Source organism: Zootoca vivipara, chromosome 16 (assembly GCF_963506605.1).
Source record: "Zootoca vivipara chromosome 16, rZooViv1.1, whole genome shotgun sequence".
NCBI lineage: Eukaryota > Metazoa > Chordata > Lepidosauria > Squamata > Lacertidae > Zootoca > Zootoca vivipara.
In genome coordinates this window covers 7,356,136-7,377,637 of record NC_083291.1, presented here as the reverse complement: position 1 = coordinate 7,377,637, position 21,502 = coordinate 7,356,136, and the positions used below count along the sequence as shown (strand labels likewise).

Genomic DNA, 21,502 nt, shown 5'->3' with positions numbered 1-21,502 from the left:
ATGTCTAAGCCACTTCTGGCAAACCAGAGCAGCGCACGGAAACGCCGTTTACCTTCCCGCTGGAGCGGTACCTATTTTATCTACTTGCACTTTGATGTGCTTTCAAACTGCTAGGTTGGCAGGAGCTGGGACCGAGCAATGGGAGCTCACCCCGTCACGGGGATTCGAACCACCGACCTTCTGATCGGCAAGCCCTAGGCTCTGTGTTTTAGACCACAGCGCCACCCACGTCCATATAGTACTTAACATGTGTCAATTTATAACCACGTTACAACTCTCTTCCTTGCCCCAGTCATCATGTTAACTATGATTATATAGCGTTAATATTCTGATATAAATTGCTTCATGCACACACATAGAGGATTATGCCTCCCGATATGTCACAGTAATTTTAACACCCCTCAGGTTAGGACTAGGGAAAGAAATACCTTACCCATGAAACGAAAATAACCGTGTTTACTTTAAAACACAAAACTATATCTATTTTATTTTAAAATGATTAATAGCTCGAAGTTGTCACTCAGAATCAAGTTTCTAGCAAGCAAATGTGCATTATTCAGCAGCGAGCGTTTGATAAGATCCATGGATTTGTTCAATGCACGAGTCTCTGAATGACAGCAGGAATACCACCCCACGTGTTAGGAAGAAAGAAGCCGTCAAGCTCTTAACAGGAAGGAAAGGAAAGATCAAAGAGGCTTCACAAAAATGAAAAGGGCAGATGTTCCCACATATAGAAGCGATGCGGAGCTAGAACACTCCATAGCAACACCCGAATAAAAAGTGACTCCATTTTAGTCATTCTTTAAATTTTACACGGCATGAAAACCTCAAGTTTTAAATCTTAAGGCAAAAAAGGTGCTTTTATTTTTTTGCAAACAATAAAGCTGCAAAACAGCTAAAGTTGCAGAGCATTAAATCCTGCTGTGCTCTGAATGGCTGAGTTGTTTAACTTTTAAACATACAAATAAGTTATTTTCAACAAATCAGTTTCCTAACCCCACAGGATTCAACTGGCATGTGAATCAGCTTATATTTTGTAAGAAATAAGTTTATGAAAGAGGCCCATATTAACGCCAAACAACTTCACAATATTGCATACCTTACAGGTGTTAGTGCCCCAGTTTGTTGAATGGCTCATCAAATGCAATTTCTGGCGGTACACACACACAACCTTATCCCTGCCACGAGGGTTAGCCTGTTACATATTAAATAGAAACTCCAATGGCAAACAGTGTGGCTTAACTATTAATAGCTCATAGTGGGATTTCCCTCACTGCATACCATTTACAATGTGGTTAATTGTTTTAAGTTGCACATGTTGTTGTAAATATCAATACAGTGGTACCTCTACTTACGAATTTAATGCGTTCCGAACGCACATTCGTAAGTCGAAAAATATTGTAAGTCGAATCCCATAGGAATGCATTGAGAGAAAAAAATCGTAAGTAGAAGCAACCCTATCTAAAAATTCGTAAGTAGAAAAAAATCCAACTGCATCCAAGATGGCGAACGGAGCTCCATTCGTAAGTAGAAACATTCGTAAGTAGAGGTACCACTGTATAGCTTAAAAACCACCTCTGAATCTATTTCACTGCAAAACCAATCAGATCACAAAAGAATTATGCTCCAGTTCATAGCTCTGGTTCCCAGGTTATGTTGTAGCCTACGACAACCTCAGGCCTTTTCAGGTTTCCACTTGTCAGACTTGCAAACGAACACACACACACACACACACACACAGTGGTACCTCGGTTTAAGAACAGCCCTGTTTATGAACTATTCGGTTTACAAACTCCGCAAAACCGGAAATAGTGTCTTGGTTTGAGAACTTTACCTTAGTCTAAGAATGGAATCCGAATGGTGGAAGGGCACCGGCAGCAGGAGGCCTATTAGGGAAAGCGCACCTCAGTTTAAGAACGGTTTTGGTTTAAGAACGGACTTCCGGAATGGATTAAGTTCGTAAACCAAGGTCCCACTGTATATACAGCCAACGTTGTCTGAAAGAGTGGTCTTCTGTAGTTTCTTCCTCCAAGGAACATTTTTCAACACTAACTTTGTCTCCTTGATGATCCACCAATAAGCCTGAGAGATATAGCAGTGTTGCCTGGAAAACTTTCAACACTTCTCCTCTTGACAATCCAATTTCAACTCTAAACAGCCAGGTTCAACTCTGAACTGAATTAGACAGCCTTTTATAGAGGCAGCATATTTCCTTTGCCCACAGCAAGAGTGCGATTCTCTGAGGCACTAATAATATATGTTTTATCCGAGTACATAAACGATGCTGAAGGATAGCCTTCTTATCAAGTTTCCCAACACAATTACCAGCTGTCTTGGTGTAATAGAACAGAGGTTCTTGTTGCTTCCCACTGGCAGTAAAATGTACATTTTTCAGTTTTATCACAACCATGTCAGCCTACCTAGCCAGGCAAACACGCACCAAAATAAGCTGCCTTGACCTAATATAATCAGTTACAGCTCACTATGCAACTATCCTGATTACACTGGCTAAGTCTCCGCAAACAAGTAAGAAATGGAATTAGGATTGTCTCCCCACCCCCTTTGGCAAAGTGGCTATGCCTCAAAACAACCTCAAGGCGAGCAGAAAGCCAACATCTTAAAATAAAATAAAATCTCAAGGCGAGCAGAAAGCCAACATCGTAAAAAAATATTTTAAAAAATCCAGCATGCAGATGCAGGGAAATAAACTAAATCGCTGGAATGATAAAATGGCAGCACTTCCACAGTTCCTTTTTTTCCTTTGCATTTCTGTCCGTAAAACAAAAACAGTAACTTTCAGTTCCTTATCTCAGCCTCCTTCTGCTATTTTATGATAAAAAACTACACGCCATTAAAGGCGCTTTAATGGTACTTAGTGGAAGTCAATTCTGGAGCGTCTTATAAGAGAGTTTCCTGCTTATGCAATGGAAAGGCTGCGGTGTATTTATTAGGGTAGATTTGAAGCTGCTCTTGCACTGAGCTGAAGGCACTTTGCTTTGTGCAAGGTACCCCTTCCCTGCTTTAAAGGTAAAGGGACCCCTGACCATTAGGTCCAGTCATGACCGACTCTGGGGTTGCGGCACTCATCTCGCGTTATTGGCCGAGGGAGCCGGCATACCGCTTCCGGGTCATGTGACCAGCATGACTAAGCCACTTCTGGCGAACCAGAGCAGCGCACGGAAACGCCGTTTACCTTCCCGCTGTAGCGGTCCCTATTTATCTACTTGCACTTTGACGTGCTTTCGAGCTGCTAGGTTGGCAGGAGCTGGGACCGAGCAACGGGAGCTCACCCCGTCGCGGGGATTCGAATTGCCAACCTTCTGGTCAGCAAGCCCTAGGCTCAGTGGTTTAACCCACAGCGCCACCCGCGTCCCAGCTTTACAACAACCTTATTTCCCTGCTGTAGCCTCCTATACCGCTTTCCACAGCTTTTTAGTGGGCTCAGACAGCAGTAGTGGAAAGACGGGTGCAGAAAAGCCCTGTTCAGTAACTGGAAGAAAACAATCCACTATACAGGCTTGGTCTAATGAGAGTACGTAATAATTAGGCCTGATAAGACACTGTGAGTTTAAGTACAGTATCAAAGAGCTGGATTCATTTCTAACTCTTTCTCATGTTTATCAAATACTAGTGTAACATTCTCCACCAGATCCAAAATATTTGAGATGATGTAATGCAACACCAAATTATGATTGTGATATATTTCCAGCATTTTTTTTCTTTTCTTTCATTAGTTTCCTTTTAAAATATTTTTGTTTTATAAAAGGGGGGAATATAAACACTTGAAAAATTGTACAAAAATATGTGCACGGAAAAATATATATACAGTGGTGCCTCGCTAGATGAATTTAATTCGTTCCACGGGTCTTTTCTTACAACGAAAAATTCATCTAGCGAATCCCATAGGAATGCATTGAATTTTTTTTTTTTGCCCATAGGAACGCATTAATTGAATTTCAATGCATTCCTATGGGATTCGCTAGACGATTTTTTCGTAAAACGAATTCGTCTAGCGAGGCAACCTCCACTAGAAAAAACCTTTCGTTAAGCAGAAATTTCGTTAAGCAGGGCATTCGTTAAGCGAGGCACCACTGTATATTCCATTCCCATTGTAAGCATACGTATTTCTTATTCTCAACAAGAGAGATACAGAGTACAGTACCAAACAAAATGAGTTCTGCATAGGAAGCAGCACCACCGAAAGGTATTTGTTAAACCATCAATGTACATTTGGAGGCTCACCATCGTCAAGAACAATAAATGACAACATGACACGAGGTCTCAGAGCAAGAGACTGCTATGGTAAATTTATAACTCTATGGTTCTGTAAAATCTCATATCCTAAGAAATGGCAAGTTCCAAGACTGCCAGAAAGATCATTTATTGCAAGGAGGAAGAAATGCAGCGCATATATATATACAGTGGTACCTCTACTTACGAATTTAATGCGTTCCGAATGCACATTCGTAAGTCGAAAAAAATTGTAAGTCGAATAATAATAATAATAATAATAATAATAATAATAATAATAATTTATACCCCGCCCATCTGGCTGGGTTTCCCCAGCCACTCTGGGTGGCTTCCAACAGAAACATTAAAACACAGTAATCTATTAAACATTAAAAGCCTCCCTAAACAGGGCTGCCTTCAGATGTCTTCTAAAAATCTGGTAGCTGTTTTCCTTTTTGACATCTGATGGGAGGGTGTTCCACAGGGCAGGCGCCACCACCAAGAAGGCCCTCTGCCTGGTTCCCTGCAACTTGGCTTCTCGCAATGAGGGAACTGTCAGAAGGCCCTCGGAGCTGGACCTCAGTGTACGGGCAGAATGATGGGGGTGGAGACGCTCCTTTAGGTATACATAGGAATGCATTGGGATAAAATTTGTAAGTCGAAGCAACCCCATCTAAAAATTTGTAAGTAGAAACAATCCTATCTAAACCGCATCCAAGATGGCGGACGGAGCTCCATTTGTAAGTAGAAACATTCGTAAGTAGAGGTACCACTGTATATGTGTGTGTACACACACACACACACACACACACATACATCAGATTAATTTTAATTTGAGTTTCCCCCCAAATAGGGGCATGAATGGAGCTCACACTACTACTCTGTGCTAATTAAAAACAACTTTTTAGGTAGGTACCTTCATGGAACTATGAGGTGCACACACAAAGACATTACTTATACCCTGTTTCTCATATTTTAAGACATACCCATAAAATAAGCCATAGCAGGATTTTTAAGCATTCAAGGAATATAAGCCATACCCCGAAAGTAAGACATAGTGATAGGCGCAGCAGCAATGTTGGCCGCGGCAGGAGGAAGAGGAAAAAAATAAGACATCCCTTGAAAATAAGCCATAGTGTGTTTTTTTGTGGAAAAAATAAATATAAAACGTGTCTTATAATATGAGAAACACGGTACTAGGTATAACTTTATTAAATTTTCTGTTTTATAATTTAGAACATTCATTGAAACAACCTTAAAATGCCAATGACTTCCCTTCTTCTCTTTCCATGGTTCATTTTACATATGATAAATCCCTGCATATTTTACATAAACTAAACCATTCAGAATTTCATAATTACATCCATCAAAACTTGTTTACACTGTTGGGTTTATCTTAACACTGCCAACATTTTCAAGTGCACACAATTCCCCCCCATATATTCAACAAACATTTTCGAATCTTCTTTAAATGTATGTTCTTCTTGTTCTCTTATTCTATACTAGCTTTAACTGTAAGCCACTTTTAAGTACCTGCACCCACAAAAAGAGGTGGACATAAAATTACAAAAAATAAATTAGGCATTTCAATCCAAAATAGTTCTGCTTGCATACACTTTTCGTATAGCATTCCCTTAATGTCTAAGACATAGGTAGGCAACCTAAGGCTCCGGGGCTGGATGAGGCCCAATCACCTTCTCAATCCGACCCGCGGACGGTCCGGGAATCAGCATGGTTTTACATGAGTAGAATGTGTCCTTTTATTTAAAATGCGACTCTGGGTTATTTGTGGGGCATAGAAATTCGTTCATCCCTGACCCCTGCTCTAAGAAATAAGCTGCTTTTCAAAATGACCAGGAGCCTGTCTCTTGCAGCAGCGAACTGTTGCAGCAAAACTAAAGCAAGCTCAAGTAGGGTACATTATTTCCTCAGTGCCTGGCTGCATTGCATCCAAGAGGCCGTAGCAGGGCTAGGGGAGGTCCATTTCATTGTGAACAAGGAGATGTACAAATAGCACGAAACTGTTAATCGCTGAAGACTTTAAAAAGAACAGGATACCTTGAGTTGTCTGAAGGAATATGCAACGTAGTAAAAGCACAGGGGACAGTCCTTGAGAAGGCAAAAACCCTGGCTGAGGAAGTGGCTAATTGTGCCAAAAGGTAATAAAATCCCCTGCTAATTTAAGTTACAAAGTATTGTACCAGGCTATAGCAGCCTTAGTTTGCCTACCCATGGTCCACACACGCACACCAACCAGTCTTTATAAATGCTTATGGTTGGCCACTATTGCTGAGCCTCATTTATGTTTGTGGCGACCAATTAAGAACCATTAAAAACGTGGTTTTAACAATGTGTCACTGATGTGAATTGCGTATTCGTTTGTGTGTTTCGGGGGGAAATAAAAATAAATAGCGCTGACACGTTGGGGGGAGGGATATGGCAACTAACTGTTCTGTTTTGGTGCTTGTACCCCAGTTCCAGGAGCCATGTGGTGAATAGCTTTTCTATCCAACTGGTTGTAGCAAGTTGGACTTCTCCCTGCCCCCACTTAAAATGAGTTTGCTGCCCTTGCTTCATGGCACTGGCTACCACTGACTGTGGCAAGGAAACTCAGGGTGGTCACAGTGCGTCACATGGAAAATTCTCTTAGAACAGGAGTTCTCGAACTATGGTCTCGGAGCTGGCCCACGGGGCACCTGTGGATTTGTGGTTGAATATGCGGCACTCATCTCGCTCTATAGGCCGAGGGAGCCGGCGTTTGTCCGCAGACAGCTTCCGGGTCATGTGGCCAGCATGACAAAGCTGCTTCTGGCGAACCAGAGCAGCGCACAGAAACGCCATTTACCTTCCTGCCGGAGTGGTCCCTATTTATCTACTTGCACTTTGATGTGCTTTCGAACTGCTAAGTGGACAGGAGCTGGGACCGAGCAACAGGAGCTCACCCCGTCGCAGGGATTCGAACCGCCTACCTTCTGATCAGGAAGCCCGGACCTGATGGTCAGGGGCGCCTTTACCTTTTGAATTATGGTGCTGGAGGAGACTCTTGAGAGTCCCATGGACTGCTAGAAGATCAAACCTATCCATTCTTAAGGAAATCAGCCCTGAGTGCTCACTGGAAGGACAGATCGTGAAGCTGAGGCTCCAATACTTTGGCCACCTCATGAGAAGAGAAGAATCCTTGGAAAAGACCCTGATGTTGGGAAAGATTGAGGGCACTAGGAGAAGGGGATGACAGAGGACAAGATGGCTGGACAGTGTTCTCGAAGCTACGAACATGAGTTTGACCAAACTGCGGGAGGCAGTGCAAGACAGGAGTGCCTGGCGTGCTATGGTCCATGGGGTCACGAAGAGTCGGACACGACTAAACGACTAAACAACAACATGGGAGGCATATCGGTTGCATTAAATATCTGTATTGATTTTAATTGCATTTTAGTGTTTCTTCTGTTTCTTCTCTCGCATTTTATGGTGTCACAATTTGAATTCCATTAATTTCAGGCTTAATATAATAACATGCAACACATAAGAAATAAAAAAGCAATTTAAAAAGCATACAGCATTTAACCCAATGCGTTGCCATAGTTACAACAGGGAGAAACATCGTGAGTGGTCGACCAAGTACTCTCAACAATTTTCAAGTGGCCTGGGCGTGTGAGAGTGTGTTTTGGAACCATTCTCCTAGAGATAATGTGATGGGGAGAGAGAGGTATAAGTATGGCTATTTTATTTCCAGCAGCATCCCCCTTGGTGGGAACAAAGTTTAGCTTGGCTCTAAGGCCGTACTAGGAAAACTCGGTGGAACACAAATGTATTAAGAATGAAGTACTTTGCAATGTTAATACAGGGTCATTTGAAATATTAAGGGCACCCCAACTTTGACATTTGAAAGGTACTTTTCCAAGCTACAACTCATACAATTTCCATACCAGAAAGACTATTCCTTTCAAGTAGTATTCTGGTGCATTGTATGACTATACAAGGTTGCTTTCATAAGAGGCGAGAAGAAAACATTGGCTCATGTTCTTGAAAGGCATTTGGACTGCATGAGAAATCTGTCATTAAGGCAGTGGCATTGTTCAAAAGAATTCTGTTGGTGGCATTTGGCTAGGTCTCTCTAGTGATGAATCATGCAATTGAGTATGCATATTCCCCCGTTTCCTCTGAATAATGCTATATTAAAATGTATACAGGCTGACTCAAAATTAGTTCTGGCAGTTTCAAAAGGCAGAAGACCAAGCCTTACATGCAAAAAGCAGCAAGCCAAAGAATTTAAAACAACTGAGAGGCAGGAAAGAACATATATGTGCAGATTTTTTAAAAGCCGGGTTTGTCAAAAATAAAAGAAACTAAATCTGTTTCAATCATTTTGACAATGTTTTTAAGACTTTAACTTTACTGTGGACTTTGGGTCTACAGTTAGAATGAGGAAGGAATTTATCATTCAAAACTCATTTCCAGGTCATTAGGTTCATATCATTAGTCACCCGTGACTTTTTCTCTGAAGCCAGTTTCCATTATTATTTCTCCTTTCTCATGGTGCTTTTTTATACCCATCCCATTCATAATAGTCTTCTGTTTAATCTATCATATAAGCTTTCATGAGTCCAAGGGCTTATTTCAGATGGAATGCAATCAATGAATGCCTCACTTGCATGTATGTTTCTGCCCAATTGTCCCCCAACTCAAAGGCAATAGGATACACATCACAATTCATACATACAGTGGAACCTTGGTTTACAAACACCTCGGTTTACGAATTTTTGATTGTTGTAATTGCCAGTGAACTGCATAAATGCTCTTACACTGAAGCAGTGCTGCACAGTCCACTCCTACTACAACAACTATACTATACGAAGCAAGTGGATATTTCCCCCATTTTACAAATGTAGAACTAAGGCTGGAAAACTGTGACTTGATCAAGGCCATCTAGTAAGCACAATGACTCATAGAATCATAGTTGGGTGGAATTGTAATTTATACCTCATACATAGTAGTCCTAAGTTCATCCACTGAGTACATGTAGATTTTGAACAGAGAAGTGCAGACGCTTTGGGATAAAAGCACTGGTAGAAAAGCAACAAAAATTATAATTGCTCCCACTAGTTGGTTCAATAAATATACAATGGTTTGATTGAGAAGACATCACCTGCAATGCAAAGTCATAAAACTGTTCTATCAATGCAGTGTCAGAATTCTAGCGTTTATATAATTGGTAAAGCTTTCCAAAGAACACAGCAAGGGACATTTAAGCAATTAGTTAGAAGTTCATGATTTGCATTATTCTTCTTTGGTAGGAAGAAAGGGGCGGAGATAGGTAGAACTTTACCAAGGTTAGGGATAGGATTTGGAATTCAGGTGTCACAAAGTGACCCCCCCCTACACACCTGTGCATGGTTGGCAGAGATGCAGACACTGTTTCCCTGGAAGTTGAATTATTTTCAGCACCAACCAATATACAATTATAGCTATCTTTTAGGATAAAGACTGAAGATAAAATGTAACCATGAATAACTTTAAGGAATATTTTGAGAATGAAAGAATGTCAACATGTTATTTTAGTTCTTTAAATACTTGACCTTTCCCATGCAAATATGCAATGAGAAAACACACAGGTTTGTGATAGCATCCATAGACTAAACAATATTAATTATATTTGTCTTGTTGTGTGAATATGGCTTCCCACAAAAAGATAGCAGACTAATGATTAACTTGTATACTTTCAGTTTTGCATGTTCTGTTTCAGCAAAATATATTTAACGTATTCCAGCTGACCTGAGATCCCTGGTTATAAACTCATGCAGCTGTTCAGTGTGAACGAATCTGACAAAGTGTAAACAAAAATTAATCAATACTTATTTTTATAACCAAGAGAGAAACTGCCTAAACAACGGTCTTAGAAAATAACTGTTTCAACGTGCAGCTGCTTAACTGTACAAAAGAGAACCATCTCAAGCAAATTAATAATATGTGTGAATACACTACACCCATCAAAGGTAGCTGGTGTTGGCAGCCATGAAATTAGGTATTCACTTACCAAAAAGTTGGGGTACTCTAACAATGCAATTTGTGTGGCGCAGGCATGAAGCCCAGAAGCTATTTAACTTGCATCAGTCGCTCTCTCTGACTGAATAAGCCCATCATCCCAAAATCTATTAAAAATGTACAGAATCAAATTATTTCAGATGTCAGCTGATGACTGAGCACTGAGCCCAACTAAGATAGGAAGTTTTTGAAATTGCCATTCTAAGGCTATAGCAGGTGCCATTCTGCTTACTGTAAATCTAATTATAGGAGATAATTAGAGGATAGGGACATCAACCGAGTCAAGGAGACATTCACACATCAGAATAAGATTCTGATCCTATCCCCAAACCAGAAAACCACTGATCTATGTGATTCCTTTATTTTCTAAAATTTGGACCAGATTCAGGAGTGGTTCGGTTGCATTGATTGAATATCCACATCTGTTATGAGACAGGCATAAAATTTTATCTGCACTTTTTAATTAAAAGAAGTGTTCTCCCCCATCCTTTTGCTTATTACTGTACTGGCCCGAATATAAGCCACACACACACCCCACATTCCAACTGTGAAAAGTTAAAGCACAGCTTAAATTCGCAACCTTACAAAAATAGGCTTTTGCGATGTCGCTGCTAAAACACAGTCATACGGTAAAATGGAACGGGTGTGAGTGCCTGCGGAATTTTAAGGGAGCGGCTTATATTCAGGTATTGTCTCTCCCCCCCCCCCAATTTTTTTTAAAGGTGCGGCTTATACTCAGGCCAATACGGTACTAACGTTAAACAGAGTTGCAGTAAATGTGTATGTGTTCAAAGACCTAGAAAAGCTTGACACAGGTCACAGGACCTGCCCTTTCACATGCAGAATAACCACAACACCTGTCTAGGCCAACATACCAAAGCCCAAAGAACCTCATCAGAAGGCAATTGTTTGACAGAAGCTTGGAGGATTCCCCTTTCCTAATTGTTGCCTAGTGTAGCAACGGTTGTCGGTACATGACGCTCAGGAAGAAGAATTGGTGGCATCCATTGTTTTCTATCAAAAGAAGAAGAAACCCTAAATGCTTGATGCCAGCAAAAGAAATGGCAAATATTGCTGACTTGTGAGAACTTCCAATGCCAGTATTTTCATTTTATTTATAAAAATGTTTACATGCTGCTAACTTGTGCCGAAAACATCTAAGCAGGATACAGCAAATATAAATATGCTTGTCAAGAGGGAAGTGTCTGAACCATGTTTTGGAATAATGTGCTCCCTGCCATGGAAACAGTTACCAAAAGATATTGCAGCAGAAGCTCTGAACTGTGGCATTGATACAAATGATCCAGGTCTTCATGACTCACAACAAAACACACTGCTGTTCCTTGCTGCGTTCATATTCGCTTCCAAGTCTTGTGATATGTTTTCTGAACGTTTGCAATGCAAGCGTGCAAAGAAGACAAGATGGGAGCGCCAGGGTGGATTTCCAAACCTGAGACACTGGTGATAGCATTTGTAAAAGTGTTTTCTGTTCCACACAGAGGGACATTAAATAAGAAAGATTTAAATGGTGTGCGACGAGATGGGGCAGGAAGGAGGGTTTGGATCAGCACTGGATAAAACTGCTTTGTGATCAGTGAAATCAGAGTTTTGTGATTCACTAGAGTTGAACTCTGCAGAGTAACTCTGATTGTGTGCAAGGAGCATTAACAAAAGGATATGGTATTAATTAGAAGATGCGATCATTCCTGGGGGTAAAATGCAAATTGGATCCGTGAAATGGCAGATAACATTCAGCAAACATAAAGCAATGCATACTGTGTTGTTTGTTCTGTATAGACGCCAAATCGGCTTTAACTACATAGTTTAAAGACCGTGGGAGTCACAGTGGAAATCTGCTTTTCGCTGCTGCACTGAAGGCAGAAAATGCAATAATTTGGAGTGGAAAGGGAGGGAATGGAAGGCATAATTTGTTTGATGTTGGTTCTCCCTTTCTGCAAATATATGGATTCAACACTCAGTTCAACTAAAAACAATACCTACATCATACTCATACAAGACTCACTGAAATCAATGGGTTAAGTATGAGTTTGACTACTAACATTTGATATCACCACTTACATCTTTTCAACTCCCAAAGTTAAACAAAATCCACAATTTCCCCCCAAAAAATATCAAAACAACTTTTTGCCACGATGGTTAACTAGAACATCCTTATGTAAGTTAGAAGCATCAATTTACAAGAATTTACAGTGGAAGCTTCAGAATATAATAATAATAATAATATAATAATTTATTATTTATACCCCGCCCATCTGGCTGGGTTTCCCCAGCCACTCTGGGCGGCTTCCAACAGAAAAATGAAATGAAATAATCTATTAAACATTAAAAGCCTCCCTAAACAGGGCTGCCTTCAGATGGTAATGATACCAATGAGTGAGAGCCTTGTGTATCTTATAGTACATACTGATACACTGTTCAGTGCTTTGAGATCTGTTGAGTATATTGAGAGAGTGGAAAATTCTAGTTTGGCATTAGTTAAGACACTGGACACTAGGAATGACAGAAGATTACTCTTAGACGGGTTTGTTTAACATTGAGGATGTGTTTGCTGCCCTAGGCTCCTTTGGGAGGAAGAACTGTATACAAATTAAATACAGAAAATAAATATTTCATGGAACAGCGAATTCTGAAAGTAAGTGCACTACATCAAATACGCAACAAAGTAAGTCAAACACACACATTTCAAAAATAAAGAATTAAACTTATATTCTTAATGCTCTGGTATATTTAAAAGTTGTAGCTGCATAGTTGTGACTCTCAAAGCACCACAGAAGTTGATTTTGGACATTGCCTTTGATACAACAAAGGAGCATGGCAAAAACTCAGTGGCCGGGTTTTAAAAGCAAAATAAATGCAGAGCATTTTGCCTCTTTCAAGCATATCTAACTCCCAATTGTGAAATAATTTGCCCTTCCCACAGCTGAATTAACACCCACTACACACACACACACAACCAATTAATGAAGCTGTTATTAAAAGTAAAATGCCACCTGTAAAAATATGTATAACCCTACAACCAGAATAAGGTAATAATTATGTAATTAACTGGCACTGAAATGAGTAAACATAGCATAAAGTTATACAGTTACACAAGAGACACTCAGTGTCCTTTAGTAGTATTCTATAGCTGAGGATATTTTGCTTCCACTGGGTTTAAAGCAGGCACCCCCAACCTGCGGCCCTCCAGATGTTTTGGCCTACAACTCCCATGATCCCTAGCTAACAGAACCAGTGGTCAGGGATGATGGGGATTGTAGTCCAAAACATCTGGAGGGCCGAAGTTTGGGGATGCCTGGTTTAAAGAGTTCCAAAGCCCTTTGGAAGCTTCCCTTGCTTTTAAACTTCCTCTTCCTTTGGCAATCTTGTCTGCCACAGGAATGCAACTGTTACAGTACAGTAGTTTTTGCCCCCACAGTAAAGCGTTCCCGACAGGTCCCTAAACCCGTATTTGTGATTGAGAGTCAGTGTCATGAAGGAGATGGCCGGATTCTGAGGAGCTCAGGGAGTTGGAGCTGGGCAACCCTAGGCCACAAGTATTTGATTCACTGGACCAGTTATGGTCAAAAGAGCCATTCTGGGAAGAAAAGGATAACTTGCGTGCCCCCAACTAATTGCCAACTTTCATTATTGCTATCCAGGCAAGTCCAAACATGATGACTGGGGTTGGGCACTTCATAAAGAGGGCGATGCCATGAAGCTACTGCAGGTCAGATGCTAAGGAGGAATAGGTGCTGCTCAGGGAGTTGGAGATGGGCGGCCCTGGGGAGGGCCCCCAAGAAACACCTGATCTCGGCGAGGAGGAATGGAGAGCTGGATCCAAGGTAGGGGCTGAGCAGATTGGCAGAGGACTGTTCCAGCCCTGTGACACTGGACATCCCTAGGCAGATGCCTCCTCCTCCTCCTCCTGTCAGTGAGGATGCCCCTCTTTCAGGAAGGCAACTGAGAGTTAATTGAGTGCTGACCACTTGCCACACTAAGAGCTGTGCTTACCCCACTCTTCAAAAGGAAGGTCCAGGGAGCATGTGGCTTATCAAATCAACATTATCTGCTTGCACACAGCCATGTCTCTATACCTGGCCCTCTATACAAGATACCTGCTGCATCTTGAAACCTGTGCTTTGGCTATGCACCAATCTGAGTCATGCATCAAAGCCTTTAGCAGAAACTGTGCAGGGAGTTCCAAGTTCTTCACCCAACATTGAGGGCCACGACAGACAGCCAAGACTCTCCTGAAATGTGTACACACATGTGAGGACGTGTGGTTTGTTCACACACATCTCTGCTGTGTGTGTGTGTGGGGGGGACACAGCAGTGTAACAGTGGCAGAAAACATTACCATGAAAACTATGAAGCGCCTTGCTGCTTTGCATTTAAGAGGGGGCTTTTCACTCCAACTCGTAATCAAGGTTTTACACTCCTCTGCAACAGCCAACTTGGAACAGAGGTCCTGTACTCCTCTTCCAGTGTAAGTAAAACACTACCAGTTGCAGGGTGGAAAAATCAACTATTTGATTTTTGATGGAAAGGGCAATATTCTTCTTATCAGCCCACAAGGAAACGACACCAAGGAAGGCAGCAGTTGGCCAGGCAACAAAGCAACAAACATTTTACAGGTGTCGGGAAGAGCTCGAAACCTTAACTTTTGACAGCAATATTAATGCTATTCTTCTTCTTCTTAATGTATGAATTGTATATACTGTACAACACATGCACATCTGACCAAAAAATAAATTGCAAGTATATAAGGAATGAGTTTGCAAAACACAATGAATAACCAAACTAGATGGATCGCAAGCTGCTGAGGGAGGGCTTCCTCCCACACTCTTCAAACAACTTAAAATTGCTATTGGCACCTATCTTTCCCCCTCCATAAAGGTAAAGGGACCCCTGACCATCAGGTCCAGTCGTGACCGACTCTGGGGTTGTGGCGCTCAACTCACATTATTGGCCAAGGGAGACGGCATTCAGCTTCCAGGTCATGTGGCCAGCATGACAAAGCCGCTTCTGGCGAACCAGAGCAGCACACGGAAACGCCATTTACCTTCCCGCCGGAGCGGTACCTATTTATCTACTTGCACTCTGACGTGCTTTCGAACTGCTAGGTTGGCAGGAGCTGGGACCAAGCAATGGGAGCTCACCCCGTCGCGGGGATTCGAACCGCCAACCTTCTGTTCGGCAAGCCCTCGGCTCTGTGGTTTATTAGCCAAGACATCACAGCTGTTTTTAATCAAAGAATGGATGTTGGAAGATACAATCATATACTCCTGCGGTCTTAAAACCAACAGCTACTATACAGACTCTGTTTTTGTTTTTTAAATAGCAACAGCTTTTTTAAATCTACAAAATTGCCCGACATGTTTCCTACTGGTATTTTCAATTTCCTTCACCCTCCATTATTTTCCAAAGTTACAATCCAGCAATGTCAAAGGGAATCTGTTTCCTATACAGACCAGGAAAGTTGGAGTGATCAAGTAAGAGGATGGAGAGCTAAACAGCCTCACTGGCTTCTGTTACTTAAACTGCACATTTCATTTCTCCTTCCCACCCCAGATAAAAAGTTCCGCTGCCCCAGATCTCCCCTTCTCCAACAATCCACACAATCTTTCATTCTTAAGAAGCAGACTAGCAGCTGGAAAACAAGTCCCATGCTGCAAAAGAGAAAGAGCAAAAAACAAACCGTAACAAAATTATATGCACTAGGGCTACAATAATTACACCTTAGCTGAAGCACAACAGGCACCTGAGGGAAATCTCATCCCTTTAACCATATTTTGAAGGTGCATTACTTAAACACCGACTCCCACCCCCACCCCCCAAATTTTTTTTTTGAAAAATACACACCATCGGAAAGGTGGCAGAAAGGCCTCTTCTTGTCCACGAGGAAAGAGTTCACATCTTTCTACCTCAGACTGCAACTACAGCCTAAACAGATAATTATCAAAATATTTCATTAATACCGGTATCATTTTAATAGAAACGGTGAAAATAATGGGAAGGTGGTGAATTACACCCCTGGCCTTCAAAACTCTTAATATCCCAACCGATCCACCCCGTTTTGATAGGCTTGCACTTTGGTTTCATTCGTATCTGGGAAGGGAATTTCTCAGGGTGGGTGGAAGGAAGCCCAGCCCGCCTGAAGTTTCCTGCGTAAAATTAGTTTTGGTTTTGTGGTTTAAAGGGGGGTATTTTGAGAGAAAGATAAAGAGGCCGGAGTAACAACAACCCCCCCAAAAAACCGCCTCCTATTCCCCCCAACTCCGCTCTCCTTTCCTCCCCACTCCCGCCAGGCACCAAACCCTCCGCGGCGCCCCCAAACTCGCCCCACCGGGGAAGCGAAAGCGCAGCAAGGCGCCCGGGAGCAACGCCGCCCCTGAAGAAGGACGGCAAGCGAATACCTCGGAAAACGGGAGTGTGGGGAGGTGGCCACACCGACTCCCCACTCCCGCGACGGCGGCGCTGCAGGGGAAACCGAGGTTGCCCTCAGGCTCCCCCCGCTACATACAGGCAAGGAGGAAGTAGCCGAGGATGAAACGACGCCAGCTGCTTTGCGCGCGCCGCCGAGCCTCCGAGCGCGCCCGGGTGGGTCCGCCTCTCACCCCGCCGCCCCGCTTCTCCCGGTCGCTTCGCCCGGCGGTGGGGGGGGGCGTGGAGAACAGAGGCGCCTCCTCCGCTCGGGACCCAGACGGCGCGGGACGCGGCGAGGGCCTGCGCTCGGGAGGCGCTCGCCAGCTGCGTCACGACGCATGGGCTTTCCAGGAGAGCAGGGGCGCCGGCAGCGGCCACTCCGGGGAGGAGCCGCGGAGCGCCGGGGTGGAGCCGCGCCGCCCACGCCCGACGTCGAAGCCCGGGAGAGCGATCCGCTGGGAGAGGCGGCGCCTCGGGTGAAAGGGAACGCAAGGACGAAGCTGGGCACAGCGATCCGTTTTCGTCACCTTGCTTGATGCGCCACCGCGACCCCGATGCCTCCAAGATTTCTCGGTTGAATCGAAGGACGTCATCTTCTTTTTAAAATATGATTTATTATTAAATTTTCTTTTTTGCAATTTAAAGTACTTGAAGAGTTTGCATCTTCTGAAACGAAATGTGACCATACTGGGCTTTTGTGGCAGTTTTCCATTGTACATACATGCTGATATTTGGGCTTTGACATTACGCAGATATTATTCCGCATCCTTTCCCACAAATATTCTGAGTGTCACCGAGCAAAGGCCGCAGTTCTGACTCAGGCAAAATCTGCACTTAGTCTCTGAATTTAAGAGGGGACGGGGACCCTGCAGTTTCAGCGCTCTAAATGCCAAAGCACTTCTATAGCCAATTGCACACTAAACGAATCTGGAATAAGCGCCATTGAACACGGCGGGACTTGCTCCTGAGTAAACATGCACACAATTGCCCTGTTTATATTTCGTTAACTTGGCAAGCCCCACAAAATCTCAAAACCCGTGGTAAAACACTATAGCCTTAGAGGGTTTCCTTAATAAAAAATAGATCCTTTTCAATTTTTTAACAAATACAAAACATACGGTACATTTATCATCACTTCCCTTCCCTATTCCCCCCATACATGGTTTATTATTATTATAATATGATGCTGATGCTGTATTGTGTTTTTAATATTTGGTTGGGAGCCGCCCAGAGTGGCTGGGGAAACCCAGCCAGATGGGCGGGGTATAAATAACAACAACAACAAACACAACAACAACAACATCATCTTTTCTGCTACACATTCAATTTCCACCATTCTCGTTTTCTATCAAAATATTTCTTGCTGAATTTATTCTAATGCGGTCAACAACTTAATGTGTTTACAATGATTTTTCAGATATTCTACGTATCCTTTCCAGTCTTCCTTATACATTCTTTTCATGCTGCTCTCTTGGTCTACTCGCCACGAAACCTGTGAGTGTGTGACTCCCAGTGAAGTGTGTGGCCAGCCTGTGGGGAATGTGACTGTTAAGGACAATCTTTCTGCCCTGTCATAAGGAGGAGGGGGGCTTCATACACAGCCCTTTACCAGAACTGTTCATGTATCAGTCAGAATACCTTTTAGAGCTCTTAAAATGGTGATGCCCTCTCTCGGAAAACACGGTGGTGCTCTCTCTCATTACCCCAAGTTGAGCAAGACTGATGAGCCAATACTTGGTCAAAGCCAACTTTTGTGTTAACAATGCCTAATGGAGCAGAGGGCAATGGGTGGGGCTCACGTCAGATAGTTTTGATAGTGGTGATTGGGAAATCCTCCGATGGCTCGCAAAACTCCTCCATAAAAACACAGGGAATGCCGTGCCAGAGCGGAAAATTGCAAGAGGCAGAACATGAGCAGCAGGTTGTTTGGAGAAACCTTTGAAGCACGGCAAAGGTGAGCTGACTAGCATGACTGCATCTCGGTCACCCGCTCCCAAATAGCAAGTGGGGGATGTGTGAATTGGGAAAACGGTGGTAGGAAAAAGGATGGAATTGATCCCCCATAAATGCGCTTTGTGGGGAAATAGAGAGGCAGAAATGCGTTATAGCAGCGATTTCCAGTGTGGTGTGGCACCCTGGGTTGCCTTGAATGATAGTCAGGGATGATGTGGGAAACACTGGCCTCTGTCCCTCTTCCCTTCCCTCCCTCCTCTGATGCCCTCCCACATCTCCGACTCCAAAAGCTTTGTGCGGTTGTTTGTTGCAGCAGCCCTGGCTACAAGCTCCCCAGGCAAATAGTGTCTCTGGGGCTGACCAGGGGGTGCTGGCTGCCAGGTGAGGTGGCCTCGGAGTAAGCAAGAAAGGGGGCGAGGCAGCCCAACAGCCAGCCCCTGCTGTTGGGAATGGACAGACAGACAAGTGGGATGCCAGGCAGGTGCCACAATGGCCTTTCTTGTGCTTGCTGTGTGCAGTGCCTTGGAGCCGAGTGCCCGATGCCCAAGTGAAGCCATTCCGACATGCAGGCCTGCTACTACTACTGTCTCCCAAGGAGAGTAAGGTGCTGGCCTCATGTTCACCTTTGGCCAGTCTCTGTCGGGCCACTAAGGCTGGGTGCATCTTTGTCCCAGGTCCCTGTGGGGCGCTGCGAGGAGGCACCTCTCTCGGGGGGGAGGGGACAGCTCAGAGACCAGGGGTGGTGGTAGCGGCTGCCTGGAGGACTCCCAAGGAGAGGAGAGGAGGCTGAGCGAACACTCCACAAGGCAGGGTATTCGAAAAGGGGCGAGGGGCTGCTGGCTCTGCAGGCAAGGGCTGACGTAACTAGGTTCCTGAGGCTCGGAGCGCATTTCCCCACAGGTGAGCCCCAGAAAGAATGTAGTTGGCCAAGGGAGCCGTGGACTCAAAAAGGTTGGAAACCTCCGATATAATAAAATCTTAAGAGTGTCATCACCCTGCAGTTCACTTGGCCACAGACAGGTGGCACCGTAAAGTACAGCAGGACAACAGCCTTCAGAGAGCTGCCAGCCCATCATAGCAGCATTGGAGGGTGGTGGCAGTCAGCCCAGGCAACCTGCAGAGGAAGGGCCACAACAGCTCCTCAGCTCTCCTGCCCGCTTCCTGTTGCTGCCACCTCACCAAAGATGCCATTCTCCTGCGAGCAGGGCGGGTGCCGAGAAGCTGCCCCAGGCCTGTCATCACCTATGCCTCCACAGCTCTCCAGGAGGGGGGGGGGGCTGGCTAAAGGGAATGGCTTGCCTGGGCTGCCAGGGACACTCCCCTCTTCGGGAGAGATGGTCTAAGGAGGGGGAGGGGACATCTCTCCCTCCATGCGTTTCCAGCCTTTCCTTCCCTCCAAATAATGCCCAGGTGCACCTGATTTGGGGGCAGCAGCCTTGCGATCTATAGCAGCATGAAATTAAAAAAGAATGGGTTAACTGGTAGGGGGCAGACTGAAAGGGGGAGGGTTGGAGGGGGCTGGTGACTGAAGGGATTGGTGGGGGTTGGGGTTGGGGAGGGATTTCTGCGGGGGTGGCAGGGGACATGAGCAGGGGACCAGCCCCTAGTATTCCCTTATCTCCATTGTTCTTGACAGTTTTTTCCATCAGGCAAAAGATTTGGACCCCTGTATTATTATTTGCCTCCTGGAAAATAGAAGGGGAAGAAATGGAGGCAGTGAGAGATTTTACTTTCTTGGGTTCCATGATCACTGCAGATGGTGACAGCAGCCACGAAATTAAAAGACGCCTACTTCTTGGGAGAAAAGCGATGACAAACCTAGACAGCATCTTTAAAAGCAGAGACATCACCTTGCCGACAAAGGTCCTAGTTAAAGCTATGGTTTTCCCAGTAGTGGTGTATGGAAGTGAGAGCTGGACCATAAAGAAGGCTGATCGCCGAAGAATTTATGCTTTTGAATTATGGTGCTGGAGGAGACTCTTGAGAGTCCCATGGACTGCAAGAAGATCAAACCTATCCATTCTGAAGGAAATCAGCCCTGAGTGCTCACTGGAAGGACAGATCCTGAAGCTGAGGCTCCAATACATTGGCCACCTCATGAGAAGAGAAGACTCCCTGGAAAAGACCCTGATGTTGGGAAAGATTGAGGGCACTAGGAGAAGGGGACGACAGAGGACAAGATGGTTGGACAGTGTTCTCGAAGCTACGAACATGAGCTTGACCAAACTGCGGGAGGCAGTGCAAGACAGGAGTGCCTGGCATGCTCTGGTCCGTGGGGTCATGAAGAGTCGGACACAACTAAACGACTAAACAACAACAACAAAATTATTTTTACCTCAAGAGAAAAAACTACTGAGAAAGAGCTGGAGGAATAATAATAATAATAATAATACCCCACCCATCTGGCTGTGTTTCCCAGCCACTCTGGGCAGTTACCAACACATATAAAAACATAACAAACATTAAAAACTTCCCGATACAGGGCTGCCTTTGGGTGTCTTCTAAAAGTTGTGTAGCTCTTCATCTCCTTGGCATTGAAAGGGTGCCTCTCCCTTGTCCACCACTCAGCCTGAAACCACCAGTAACCTCTGCACATGGAAAAACTGAGCACCCCTTTGAGGAAAAAGAACACCCATGGGAGGAAAAACAACACCCAGCTTACTGCCAAGAGGCAGTTGTACCCTAAGGGCCGGCTGCAGAATCCGCTGGCCTCCCCTTTCCCAGAAGCAATGCAGAGAAGTATTTACTGATGTCTTTACCTGCAAAGGACAATGCAGTCAGTACTTTGCCCTAGCTAATCCTTTTGATTGCTTTAAGCTTCCAGAGTTTTGCAATAAAGGTTTCGAGTTAT

The 21,502-nt window shown here is 44.0% G+C and overlaps 1 protein-coding gene across 4 annotated transcripts in view; it reads right to left on the bottom strand.

Annotated features, from left to right (window-relative positions):
* JAK2 (Janus kinase 2) overlaps positions 1–17,065 on the bottom strand; it is a 92,138-nt gene extending 75,073 nt beyond the window's left edge. For 2 of the 4 annotated variants that reach the window (XM_060268855.1, XM_060268854.1), the window contains exons 1-2: positions 16,689–17,065; positions 16,135–16,215 (exon numbers count right to left, since the gene is read on the bottom strand). The gene's annotated coding sequence lies outside the window, so the exon portion shown is untranslated. Of the gene's footprint in view, positions 1–1,099; positions 16,097–16,134; positions 16,216–16,688 lie in introns of those variants that run through there. The other 2 variants (XM_060268857.1, XM_060268858.1) reach the window with 2 other exon arrangements.
* Between the last annotated feature and the right edge of the window lie 4,437 nt (positions 17,066–21,502).